Raw genomic sequence first — 15,296 nt, forward strand, 5'->3', positions numbered from 1 at the left:
GGTATGATTTGATGCTTCGTGTAACCGGAAAAATAATAATAAAATAATATAAAACCAGCGTGATGCGTGACTACGAGCGAAAGCTCCTCACCGGCTGAACCTGCATGATGAGGTTAGCGCTGGTTAGTTAACCGCTAACGCTCCGACCAACCGGGACACAGACATGAACTTTACAGGCAGACAGCGCCACACGCTGGGCAGCTGTTGAGATGGAAACGCTGCATAATTCTTTGTTCACAAAGATAAATCCTCAACGCTCCTCTGAAAGCCACTACAAGTTATTCCTGCGGTTCATAGAGCTGCACAACCAGAGCTAACGCGGCGGGTTTGAACTCTGACCTTGATGTGGAGTTCGCCAAAGAAACATGATTCCTCACAGGAGGTTGATGTAAATATCCATACAGGTCAGCCTGCGTCCAGTTTGAGTGACAGGAGGAGCGCGATCCGCGCTGAGGCAACGCTCAGAGGCAACTTAAGAAATAAAGCAGCAACGCTCAGAGGCAACTTAAGAAATAAAGCAGCAACGCTCAGAGGCAACGCTTGGAGGCAACTTAAGAAATAAAGCAGCAACGCTCAGAGGCAACGCTTGGAGGCAACTTAAGAAATAAAGCAGCAACGCTCAGAGGCAACGCTCAGAGGCAACTTAAGAAATAAAGCAGCAACGCTCAGAGGCAACGCTCAGAGGCAACGCTCAGAGGCAACTTAAGAAATAAAGCAGCAACGCTCAGAGGCAACTTAAGAAATAAAGCAGCAACGCTCAGAGGCAACGCTTGGAGGCAACTTAAGAAATAAAGCAGCAACGCTCAGAGGCAACGCTCAGAGGCAACTTAAGAAATAAAGCAGCAACGCTCAGAGGCAACGCTCAGAGGCAACGCTCAGAGGCAACTTAAGAAATAAAGCAGCAATGCTCGGAGGCAACACGCGGAGACAACTTAAGAAATAAAGCAGCAACGCTCAGAGGCAACGCTGTAAACCAGGCATGTCCAAAGTCCGGCCCGGGGGCCAATCACGGCCCGCGGTCAGATTTCATACGGCCCGCAGCTTCGGTTTTATAATGTATTATTTATGGCCCGCCTGCACCGTGAAACAGAATAAATAAATCATAAAACTTGAAACTGTAATTCCTCCTTTCACCAAATGGTGGCAGCACCACTTTAATACTATCAGTCTCTGCCTCCGTGCAGCGAACCGCTCTCCACTCATTTCTGCCATGGCCACTGCAAAGAAAACCAGTTTACAGTGAAGGCCGCCGCTTTCAAGAGAGATGGGAATTATAATACTTCAATGAAAATCAAGCCAATTGTGCTTGTCTAATTTGTAATGAGACGGTTGCCTTGTCTAAGGATTTCAACGTAAAGAGACACTACCAGACTAAACATGCTAACACATACAACAAGCTAACAGGAAGTGACCGTGCTGAAAAACTGAAGCAGCTCCAAGCTGCCCTGGCATCACAACAGCGATTTCTTTGGGCCTGTGAGTCAAAAGAAAATACCAAAGAAGCTATGAAGTTAATGTTAATAGCTAAACATGGCAAACCTTCTACTGGAGGTACATTTATCAAAGACTGAGTTATGAAAATGGTGGAGAACATTTTGCCCTGAGAAGAAGCAAGATTTTGAGAAAAATGTTTGCCTGGCAGTAACAGTGTGGCACTGAGAGCTGAGGACATGAAACTGAGTGTTTTGAACGGCAACGTCTGTCACTATCAGCAGTGAAGAGCCAAAAAACATTTATGCACCTGGATTTATGGCACTTATTTTTATTAAACTCTTGAGTAAGATTTGGTTATGAACCTGTAGATGTGATACAAACTATTACTTTCTGAAAGATATTGTAAATGACAAGAGCAAAATTCACTTGTTTTAAGATTTAATAATAACAGACAACTTTGCATTACTTATAACTCCTGTTTAAAATGTTCTTGAGGCAAAGATATTTTTAAACTCATGTAAATTTAAGGTATTTCATACAGTTTGTTCAATGTTATCTGACTCTCCAGATATGAATGAAAGGCAGAATTTGTGTTTTTAGAGTTGTTCTCATTTGCCTGAGTGGCTTATATTTGGTTATTTTGTCATTTGAAAAATAAAGATAATTGTGACAATGAAAATTGTTTTATAACGGTGTGTATTTGCATGACACTTTTGTAGTTAAAAAATGTCCGAACAAACTATTGGCCCCCGGGCATCTTGACTTTATCAAATCTGGCCCTCTTTGCAAAAAGTTTGGACACCCCTGCTGTAAACGCTGTAAACTATATATGTAAAACCGGAACCATCACTGTGTGATGGGTCCGCATTCTGGCTTTAAATGGGTAAACCAGTGGTTCCCAAAGTGTGGGGCGCGCCCCCTAGTGGGGGTGCAGTGCCATTGCAGGGGGGCGTGGGAAGCAGTATGGATGAATAAAAACAAAAACTTTTACACAAAAGTGTTTCACTGTAAAGATGTTTGTAGTTTGTTTTGTTGCAACCTGAAGTGTGAAATAAACTTCAGAGGAGTTTGAAAACAAAATATGTGTTTAGGTTTATGTCTGGTTGAACCATGTGGGACCAGTGGATTTTTTTTTTCTTTTTGGGAGGATTTTATTTTAATCCATAGGGGGCCCAGAAAATCTTTGGGAACCACTGGCGTAAACTATAAACCGATATTTTAGGAATAATTCTGCTCCGCTAGTAAAACGCTCAGCGCAACAGAGACGCTGGCAGTCCAGCTTAAAATTTTTTAAAATTAAGCGATTTGTTGTTTTTTCCCCCTAAAAACAAAAACAAGCAACGCTTAGCCTGGTGGGGGGGCTAGTAAAGCATGGCGGGCCGCCAGGCTTACGGTACACTGGGGGAAACTCTGGGCTAGCATAGCTTCACTGATAGGCTAACTGCGTTTAGCACAACTTGAACACAATAACAGTTTTTTCTGGAGAAAAGAAGCAGAAATTAACCAGAGAAGCTGCTACAGCGTTGCTGTTAGCCGATGTAGCTGTGCATCAGATTTACAGGCGTACCAGAAACAAGTGAATACAAAGGTTCTGGTTCAGAACTTTTGTATGTAAAAACAGCAAAAATGCATTTAATTCTGTCATAATTAAAAGCTTTTCCAGTCAGAATAAGTTATTTTATTGATTTTCATCGTTAACTGGTCCATCCACCATGGACGAACGGACGGACGGACGGACGGACGGACGGACGGACGGACGGACGGACCAGTGACTCTCTGGTTCTTTCGATCTTCAGCAGCTCGTCCTTTCGTTCACTGGATCGGATCCGAACTCTTTAACATGATGATGTTGTTCAGTTTCTGGATGAATTTTCCTCCAAGTTTTCTTCCTTCAGCTCTGAACTGGTGGCTGAACCACTGAGAAGGTTTTGGGTTTGAATCCCAGCCTTCCTGCATGGAGTCTCCCAGTGGGTTCTCTCTGGGTTCTCCACCTTCCTCCTGCAGTCCAATCACTCTTCTACTGGTTCTCAATCTCGTTGTAATCTGTTGATGACAATGACAATTAAATCTTATCTTATCTTAATCATTCTCTGCGTTCAGCTTAATGATTATTGATTATTTCTCCCTGTTGATAGCTGGTTAGAGTTTCATCCCTAAACCGTTGTTTTAAAGGTTTGTTGCTAATAATAGACGGTTTGCTGTGTGATGAGAGCAGAGGACGATCGGCTCCAGTTACAGGATGGAGGTTCTGTAAATAGCTGCAGCTTTGTTTGACCGGGCTGTTGGGTCGAGTTCAGAGCAGATTACACAACAGACTCAGGTTTATCCTTCACCAAACTTTCCTCTGAGGCTGCAGAAAGACCAGAGCTGCAGCTCTGATTTGATATTTAATATGCACACACACACACACCCACACCCACACACACACACTGCTCATTTCCTCCCAGAGGCAGAACTTTCCACTCCTGTTTCCCAGGTGGGAATGTGTCACTGCAGCGACTTTCACTCAGAATAAAATCAGGATAATAAACCAGGCTGGGAAGTTTTTCTCTCTGCTTTGGTTTCCAAAGACATGAACTGATTTCTGTTTATGAACTGATTTCTGTTTATGAACTGATTTCTGTTTTATGAACCACTGAGGATTATTTTCTCCTCTGACATTTCATTTCATTCTGCATTCTTCTGCTCTCATTTACAACAATCAGTCCATGGCTGGTAAAAATAGCTCAGTGTGTGTGAGATGCGTGTGTGTGAGATCGCTTTGACGCAGCGTCTCAGTCGATCATCTGCCTCACCCAGCTGGTTTTCTGCAGAGGAAGTGAGACTGAAACAGGAGCCAATCAGGATCCAGCTGGTGGAGGACGCTCCATGGTGGACGGTCCTTCTGTCCATCTGTCCTCTCTGTAGCCGATTGTTCAGACTGAACTGAGGGGAACAGCAGACACTAGTGAGCCGAGCCGGCACAAAGCAGAAGTGAGTTAAGCTCCTGTTGCACCAAGAACACCAAGCTAGCATGATCAAATAAATGTAACAATACAAAATCATTTCTAGATTAGTTTTATAGTTGTTGCACAAATAATAAAATACAACCTGTTCCTGCTGCCTCTGCTGTGGAAATGTAAGATATGTAACCAGTTAAATATAACTAGTAAATATTTAAATAGGGTTAGGTTAACCAGAACCAGAACCCCATGGAATCAGCCTCTTGGATCTTCCTTGTTCATAAATAGTATTTCACCATTCAAAGTACTTTTCAGTTTAAAAGCTTCAAACATAGCCATAAATCCCAGGGGGCTTGAGGGGTCTGGACCCCCCCAATCTTGGAAAAGTCTAGAATTGTGCCCCCCCCATTTTGACACTAAATGATTCACATGTTCACCTGTAGATATTTTTATTTCATGTTTTATTTCTTCCTGCATGTTTTGGGTTTTAAATAAACTCATTAGGAAAAAAAGTGAAAGTGAAGAGAGGAAACGGTGCTGCAGCATAAACAGACTTCAAAATAAGAGCATAAATAAATGAATCCTTCAGGCTAATTACCTGACGGATTCAAAAGGCAAAGGAATTAGACCAGCAGATACGTAGCAACCAGAAACACCGAGCTTACATACTTTAGATCAACATCAGATTATTTTTCTTTGCTTTGGTTTGTTATTTTGTTTGTATTTCCTTTTTATTCCTTTAACTCCTCCTTTCAAGTATCTCGGGATCTTGTTCACGAATGAGGGAAGAAGGGAGCAGGAGATCGATTGGTGGATTGGCGCAGCGTCTGCCGTCAAGCGGCGCTGTACCGGTCCGTCGTGGTGAAGAGAGAGCTGAGCCAAAAAGCCAAGCTCTCGATTTACCGGTCGATCTACGTTCCCACCCTCATCTATGGTCATGAGCTTTGGGTCATGACCGAAAGAACGAGATCGCGGATACAAGCGGCCGAAATGGGTTTTCTCCGCAGGGTGTCTGGGCTCTCCCTTAGAGAGAAGCTCAGTCATCCAGGAGGGACTCAGAGTAGAGCCGCTGCTCCTTCACATCGAGAGGAGCCAGTTGAGGGGCATCTGGTCAGGACGCCTCCTGGACGCCTCCCTGGTGAGGAGTTCAGGTCCCACCGGGAGGAGGGGAAAACCCAGGACACACTGGAGGGACGATGTTCCTCTACTGGCCTGGGAACGCCTTGGGATTCCCTGGAGGATCTGGAACAAGAGGCTGGAGAGGGAAGACTGGGCCTCCCTTCTGAAGCTGCTACCCTGCAACCCGACCCCGGATAAAACGGAAGAAAACGGATGGATGTATGGATGGATGTATGTATGTATGTATGTATGGATGGATGTATGTATGGATGGATGGATGGATGGATGGATGGATGGATGGATGGATGGATGGATGGATTCCTTTAAAGCACTTTGTATTACTTTGTTGCTGAAAACATGCTATAGAAATAAAATTAGCTTTACCTGTTCATAATGAATATTTGACATTAGCTGAATATTGTTCAGCTTTTTCTGGATCACATCAGATGCAACATGGTGGCCGGTTTGAATCCCTGAGAAATAAAAACTTTATCAGATGTTTGTGTTTTTCCTGAGGGAACAAGTTGATCCAGATCCACTTCCCACTCTGATCCACTGCCACGTTCCCAGTATGGAGCCATAAATGCTGCTTCTTCCCCAGATGGAAAAACACATCACAATGAAGACGAAGACAACGATGAAGATGAAGATGAAAATGAAGATGTTGATGAAGATGAAGATGTCTCTGGTACTTCTAGATCTAATAAAAGCTGCTGAGAGTTCTGCAGCTGAAACTCTGCTGCTATGGAGATCAGGAGGAAGAGGAGGGTGATGATGAGGAAGAGGAGGGTGATGATGAGGAAGAGGAGGGTGATGATGAGGAAGAGGAGGGTGATGATGAGGAAGAGTGCTGAGTCACAGTGTGAGGGAGAACATCCTGCATCAGGCCAGAGCCGCTAAGACGCTGACTCAGCAGATCGTGTTCTAGAAAATGTCTTACAGAGATTCATGTGCTGAACGCCAGGCGCTCCGTCTGCAGAGGGTTCTGACCCGGTTCTGACTGGGTCCAGTACAGGTTGGTCAGAACTCTTCCCTCTGCAGGGGGAAGTTCTGACCAGCTTGATCCATTTTGTGTGGAAACCTGGATAAAAATATCCATCCATCATCCATCCATCATCCATCATCATCCATCATCCATCCATCATCCATCATCCATCATCCATCCATCATCATCCATCATCCATCCATCAGCCATCCATCATCCATCCATCATCCATCATCATCCATCATCCATCATCATCCATCATCCATCATCATCCATCATCCATCCATCATCCATCATCATCCATCATCCATCCATCATCCATCCATCATCCATCATCATCCATCATCCATCCATCATCCATCATCCATCATCCATCCATCATCATCCATCATCCATCATCATCCATCATCCATCATCATCCATCATCCATCCATCATCCATCCATCATCCATCATCCATCAGCCATCCATCATCCATCCATCATCCATCATCCATCATCCATCATCATCCATCATCCATCATCATCCATCATCCATCCATCATCCATCATCATCCATCATCCATCCATCATCCATCCATCATCCATCATCATCCATCATCCATCATCATCCATCATCCATCCATCATCCAGCATCATCCATCATCCATCCATCATCCATCCATCATCCATCATCATCCATCATCCATCCATCCATCCTCATCCATCATCATCCATCATCCATCATCATCCATCATCCATCATCATCCATCATCCATCCATCCATCATCCATCATCATCCATCATCCATCATCATCCATCATCCATCCATCATCCATCATCATCCATCATCCATCCATCATCCATCCATCATCCATCCATCATCCATCACATCATCCATCCATCCATCATCCATCATCATCCATCATCCATCCATCATCCATCCATCATCCATCATCATCCATCATCCATCCATCATCCATCATCATCCATCATCCATCCATCATCCATCCATCATCCATCATCATCCATCATCCATCCATCATCCATCATCATCCATCATCCATCCATCATCCATCATCCATCATCATCCATCATCCATCCATCATCCATCATCATCCATCATCCATCATCATCCATCATCCATCCATCATCCATCATCATCCATCATCCATCCATCATCCATCCATCATCCATCATCATCCATCATCCATCCATCATCCATCATCCATCATCCATCCATCATCATCCATCATCCATCATCATCCATCATCCATCATCATCCATCATCCATCCATCATCCATCCATCATCCATCATCCATCAGCCATCCATCATCCATCCATCATCCATCATCATCCATCATCCATCATCATCCATCATCCATCATCATCCATCATCCATCCATCATCCATCATCATCCATCATCCATCCATCATCCATCCATCATCCATCATCATCCATCATCCATCATCATCCATCATCCATCCATCATCCATCATCATCCATCATCCATCCATCATCCATCCATCATCCATCATCATCCATCATCCATCCATCATCCATCCATCATCCATCATCATCCATCATCCATCATCATCCATCATCCATCATCATCCATCATCCATCCATCATCATCCATCATCCATCATCATCCATCATCCATCCATCATCCATCATCATCCATCATCCATCATCATCCATCATCCATCCATCATCCATCATCATCCATCATCCATCCATCATCCATCCATCATCCATCATCATCCATCATCCATCATCATCCATCATCCATCCATCATCCATCATCATCCATCATCCATCCATCATCCATCCATCATCCATCATCATCCATCATCCATCCATCATCCATCATCATCCATCATCCATCCATCATCATCCATCATCCATCATCATCCATCATCCATCCATCATCCATCATCATCCATCATCCATCCATCATCCATCATCCATCATCATCCATCATCCATCCATCATCCATCATCATCCATCATCCATCCATCATCCATCACCATCCATCATCATCCATCATCATCCATCATCCATCCATCATCCATCATCCATCCATCATCCATCATCCATCCATCATCCATCCATCATCCATCATCCATCCATCATCCATCATCATCCATCATCATCCATCATCCATCCATCATCCATCCATCATCCATCCATCATCCATCATCATCCATCCATCATCATCCATCATCCATCATCATCCATCATCCATCCATCATCCATCCATCATCCATCATCCATCCATCATCCATCATCATCCATCATCCATCCATCATCCATCATCCATCCATCATCCATCATCATCCATCCATCATCATCCATCATCCATCATCCATCCATCATCCATCCATCATCCATCATCCATCCATCATCCATCCATCATCATCCATCATCCATCATCCATCCATCATCCATCCATCATCCATCCATCATCCATCCATCATCCATCATCCATCCATCATCCATCCATCATCCATCATCCATCCATCATCCATCCATCATCCATCCATCATCCATCATCATCCATCATCAATCATCCATCCATCATCCATCATCCATCATCCATCCATCATCCATCCATCATCCATCATCCATCCATCATCCATCATCCATCATCCATCATCCATCCATCATCCATCATCCATCCATCATCCATCATCCATCATCCATCCATCATCCATCATCCATCCATCATCCATCCATCATCCATCCATCATCCATCATCCATCCATCATCCATCCATCATCCATCATCATCCATCATCCATCCATCATCCATCATCATCCATCCATCATCATCCATCATCCAACATCCATCCATCATCATCCATCATCCATCCATCAGCCATCCATCATCCATCATCATCCATCCATCATCATCCATCATCCATCCATCATCCATCCATCATCCATCATCATCCATCATCCATCATCCATCCATCATCCATCCATCATCCATCATCCATCCATCATTATCCATCATCCATCCATCATCCATCCATCATCCATCCATCATCCATCCATCATCCATCCATCATCCATCATCCATCCATCATCCATCCATCATCCATCCATCATCCATCATCCATCCATCATCATCCATCATCCATCATCCATCCATCATCCATCCATCATCCATCCATCATCCATCATCCATCATCCATCATCCATCCATCATCCATCATCATCCATCATCCATCATCCATCCATCATCCATCCATCATCCATCATCCATCCATCATCCATCCATCATTATCCATCATCCATCCATCATCCATCATCCATCCATCATCCATCATCCATCCATCATCCATCCATCATCCATCATCCATCCATCATCCATCCATCATCCATCCATCATCCATCATCCATCCATCATCCATCATCCATCCATCATCATCCATCATCCATCATCCATCCATCATCCATCCATCATCCATCCATCATCCATCATCCATCCATCATCCATCCATCATCCATCATCATCCATCATCCATCCATCATCCATCATCATCCATCCATCATCATCCATCATCCATCATCCATCCATCATCATCCATCATCCATCATCCATCCATCAGCCATCCATCATCATCCATCATCCATCCATCATCATCCATCATCATCCATCATCCATCCATCATCCATCATCCATCATCCATCATCATCCATCATCCATCATCATCCATCATCCATCATCATCCATCATCCATCCATCCATCATCATCCATCCATCATCCATCCATCCATCATCCATCCATCATCCATCCATCATTCATCCATCATCATCCGTCATCCATCCATCATCCATCCATCATCCATCATCATCCGTCATCCATCATCCATCCATCATCATCCATCATCCATCATCATCCATCATCCGTCCATCATTCATCCATCATCCATCCATCATCCATCATCCATCCATCATCCATCCATCATCATCCATCATCCATCCATCATCCATCATTCATCCGTCATCATCCATCATCCATCATCATCCATCATTCATCCATCATTCATCCATCATTCATCCATCATCCATCCATCATCCATCCATCCATCATCATCCATCATCATCCATCATCCATCCATCATCATCCATCATCATCCATCATCCATCCATCATCCATCATCCATCCATCATCATCCATCATCCATCATCATCCATCATCCATCATCCATCCATCATCCATCCATCATCCATCCATCATCCATCATCATCCATCCATCATCCATCATCATCATCCATCACATCCATCATCCATCCATCATCCATCATTCATCCATCATCATCCATCATCCATCATCATCCATCATCCGTCCATCATTCATCCATCATTCATCCATCATCCATCCATCATCCATCCATCATCCATCCATCATCCATCATCCATCCATCATCCATCATCCGTCCATCATTCATCCATCCATCATCCATCCATCATCATCCATCATCCATCATCCATCCATCATCCATCCATCATCCATCCATCCATCATCCATCCATCATCATCCATCATCCATCCATCCATCATCATCCATCCATCATCCATCCATCCATCATCCATCCATCATCTATCCATCAATCATCCATCATCATCCATCATCCATCCATCATCAGTCCATCATCATCCATCATTCATCCATCATCCATCCATCATCCATCCATCATCCATCCATCATCCATCATCCGTCCATCATTCATCCATCCATCATCCATCATCCATCATCCATCAAGATGGAGACTCAACTGAACAGAACCTAAATGAACACATAAAAACTAATTTCCTCAGATTCTTTCTGAGGAAATTAGTTCACTTTGTTTTTACAATAGAATCATTTCTGCATTTTTCAAAACAACATAGTTAAAGTGAATATTTTTGTTTCCCATTATTACTTTTATCTTCACAGTAGTTTGGCCCCCCGATCTAACAGCACCGCCTGACTCCCAGCTGTTAGAGGCATGAGGTCAAAGGTCATGCTGCCTCTTCCTGAGGCACACACACTTTCAGCTCCTTTCAGGCGCAGAGCATCATGAGCGTCATGTGAGCAGCATTTGTTTCTCTGCAGATCTAAATCTGGCTCGGTGGAGCCGGGCTGGACCTCCGGTGTTACGCAACAGGAGCTGGATTTTAGAGATGCAGCGGCCCAGTCAAAGTATGGGCTTCATTTCATTCCTACTGCTGAACAAATCATTAAGCACATTGGAGCTGAGTCTGTTCCATCAGTAAACCAGAAGAACTTCATGTTTTTCACGTTGAGCCCATAAGTCACGCCTTCCTACCGGTTCCGCTGCTCAGCTGACCCACAAAGCCTCGACTCACACGCAGAGCGCCGCACGTGACGTCACGCCGCGCTGCTGCTTTAATCCAATCTGGTGGAGGTCCGTCTGGAGACAGACACGCCGGGCCCGGTCCAAGGACAGCGGCCTCTCATGGAGGTCTGCTACCATCTAGCGGCCGGACTCTGAACTACAAGTGGCTCCCGGAAGTTTTCACTGCGTTTTATTGATAAATTCAGTAAATATTAATCCTGTGGGTGAAATGTTGAACTTTATAACCGCAGTAACTTAACATGTGATTAACAACAAAAACTTTTTAAAAATACTTTTTAAAGTTTAGATATAAATTCGGGAATTTCTGGAGCCTAAACTGTAGATTAATGGATTTAAAATATTCTGAAACTCGATAAATAAAAACCTCCTTCAGGTGAATCAATTTTACATCATTACAGGAACTGATTGATTTAGGACCATATGAACAGCTTCTTTAGGTTTTAATAACATTTTATTCTTATTGAAAGTATTGTGCATTAACTGGGTCCCTGGTTATTTTTTGTAACTATATTGTGCATCATTAAGGTTGTATTTCTTTATTTGTAAAACTGGCAAACTGACCAGTTTTACAAATGAAGTGGAAACGCTCTGCAATGTTCCAGATGTTAGTTATTTTACTTTCTGGTCCTAAAACATCTGAAACTCTCTATGATTGCAGTGATATCCTGTTTCAGCAGGGGTCGTTTCCATGGTGATCTGAGGGTAGAGGTGATGAAGGACTTATTGACGTTTATGGATAATCTGATAATCTGAACCAGAAGAACTTGATTTTCATTTGGAGCTTCATCTGATCTGAATGACTCGTTTCTGTTTTCTGTTAAAACGGGATTATTTAGAATTGAAATCTGCAGTTTGACCAGATTATTTAAACCCTTGCCATCAGGCAGACGTCCCACCAGGGGTCAGAGGTCAGAGGTCAGCCTCACTGTGAACAGAGCTGGAATTCCTCCTCCATTTTGTTCTTATGATTCATGTTTTTAAATGAAATGAAACTAATTTCATTTTTTTAGTGTAAATATTTGCAGGCAAATGATCAGTTTTATAAAGAAATAGAACCAAACTTTAAAACATGAACAGAATCATAAACAAATGAAATCCCTGAAGGTTTCAGTTCTGAACTGGATTAAAAGCAACAAAATGTTCAAAGCATTTTTTAAAGTACCTGAAGTGAGTTACAGACATCAGGCGGCTGGAAGGATTTTAATCTCTAGTAACATTTTCTGCAACAAATTCTGAATGAAAGTTGTTTGTACAATGACCAGAAGGGGGCAGTGTGTAATTTGTGTCAAAAGACGCCATTTTAACTCAAACCAAACTGAAGCTAAACCTACTGAGTATTTTAATAAAATAATTTAATTAATTTAAGCAAATGTATTTTGGTAAAAAACAATTTTATTTTTATGTAAAAATAATTGCTTATTGAAAGATACACTTTTAACTTAAGTTAATCAGTTCTATTTTAATTAAATTTATATATATATATATATATATATATATATATATATATATATATATATATATATATATATATATATATATATATATATATATATATATATATATATATGGAATTACATCAAATTCAACAAAATAAAATAGCATTCAACTTAACATAGCAATATTTTATTTTATTTTTTTATGCTGTTGCCGCTCAGCCCACTAGGTGGCAGCATGCCGCCGTTCACAGCGGTTTCAGCAGAAGAAGACTGCCGTCTGGTTGGTGGCTGTATTGCTCAACTGACGTTTTTGCCAAACGACAATAAAACCAACAAGTTTTTTTTGATTTTTTAACAAAACATTTTTTGTACAATAATTAACTGTTACATAATCTGGTCAAAACAAAAAACAATACATATTTACATTAGCAGCTTGCTATATTCTAGTTGCCCCTGATCAGAAATGGTGCACAAAACACTCTTTAAACCCCACAGTTGTAAAAAAAAAAAAAAACCCTTCAAATCTCCGGTGGCTCTGTGGAAGCAAAACTCCAACCTCAACCTGGCCTTGATGTTCCACTTCCACAGAGCCACCGCATCAAGAAGAAGGAGGAGGAGGAGGAGGAGGAGGAGAGGAAGACTGGCGGGACGATGGGTGCAGAGGCTTGTGCATGGCCAGAGGTGACGACAGCAGAAGGAGATTGTGTTTGGAAGGATTGGAGCGAAATCTGACGTCGACAGAGCAGAATCAACACAAAAAATTGCTGCTCTTGGACGGTTGGCATAAAACTGGTCAGTGACTCGATTGATATGGCGCCTGAGGTTGAGGATGATGGAGATGGATGTAGGTGACTGGACTAAAGTTAGGGAGGAATCTAAACTAATCATAAAGTTTAGGAAGGAGGATGAAGGTATTCAACTCAGAGTCCAGTTTCTCTGTCCAGAGAATTAAAAAGGAAGTTTGGAGAGCTGACACTTTGTGTTACAGGTTCTATCTTTTCCTCTATCTGTTTTATCCTACTCTTTAATCTGCTTACACGCACACGCTGCAGCTTACATGACCATGTTTATGATTATAACAGATTGAAACTGATTAGACAAGCATTGGAGGATGCAGATTACAGAAAAGAATAAAAAGCTAAACATGCGCTACAGTCTTTGCTTCACTTGGTTCCGTCCATCAGCTGAGCCCAGTGGGCCGGGGCTGGACGGTCAACGTAACTCTGTATCTGTTCCATTTGGATGACATGTAGGGCTTGTAACATTTGAACATTTTTTGGTATTAAAGCCTTTTTTTATATATAACCAAATCTCATTATTATTACACTTAGTGGTTCTGGTCGGGTTCTAAACTGGTTAATGGACCTGGTGGAGCACAGAGACAAAAATGAATGAACTCCAACACTTGCTAAGATCCTTAGAGATGGGAATCTGTTGGTTACAGTGAGAAATGAAGAACAGAAAAACACAGTGATGAGCACCCAGAGTATTTGTAAAAAAATGATCAGTGAGATAAAGATTTGGGGATGAAGTGGTGAAGATGATCACAGCCGATGGTGTTAGCATCCAACTTATGTAAAATAATGGAGAGAATGATAAATGAAAGATTAATGTACTGTATGAAAACTAAGAGACTTGTATCGTCTTATCAGAGTGGTTTCAGGAGAGGGAGAAGCAGGGGCAGCAACACCAAGGGCCCCTGACCAACAGGGGGCCTCCACTATTTATTTCTGCTATTTTTTATTTTTTGTGCATAGAAATAAAAAAATGGGGCCCTGTCAATTACAAAATTAATCATATTGTGTTTTCAAAGATTGTTTTTAGCAGTAAAAATCAAATGTTGCCCCTTCCAGACCAAAAAACACATATTTACCCTAAACCTCCTGGATCTGCAGGAACTGGTTGGTTCCTGCTTGGAGGCTTGAGGTGACGATGTTCAGCAGCAGTCAGTGGAAACCAAGAACGACTGTGGCTGTTTCTATGCTGCTAAGAAAAATAATAAAGTTAGGTTTTCAAAAATGGAGAAAC

The 15,296-nt window shown here is 42.3% G+C and overlaps 1 long non-coding RNA gene across 1 annotated transcript; it reads right to left on the reverse strand.

Annotated features, from left to right (window-relative positions):
• Positions 1–3,102: 3,102 nt before the first annotated feature.
• On the reverse strand, positions 3,103–6,515 carry LOC111610639. Its single transcript, XR_002753740.1, has 3 exons — positions 5,880–6,515; positions 4,230–4,359; positions 3,103–3,477 (listed from the first exon to the last, which is right to left on the reverse strand). It is a non-coding gene; the product is annotated as an uncharacterized LOC111610639 (long non-coding RNA).
• Positions 6,516–15,296: the final 8,781 nt, after the last annotated feature.

Source organism: Xiphophorus maculatus, chromosome 13, assembly GCF_002775205.1.
Source record: "Xiphophorus maculatus strain JP 163 A chromosome 13, X_maculatus-5.0-male, whole genome shotgun sequence".
NCBI classification, from domain to species: Eukaryota; Metazoa; Chordata; class Actinopteri; order Cyprinodontiformes; family Poeciliidae; genus Xiphophorus; species Xiphophorus maculatus.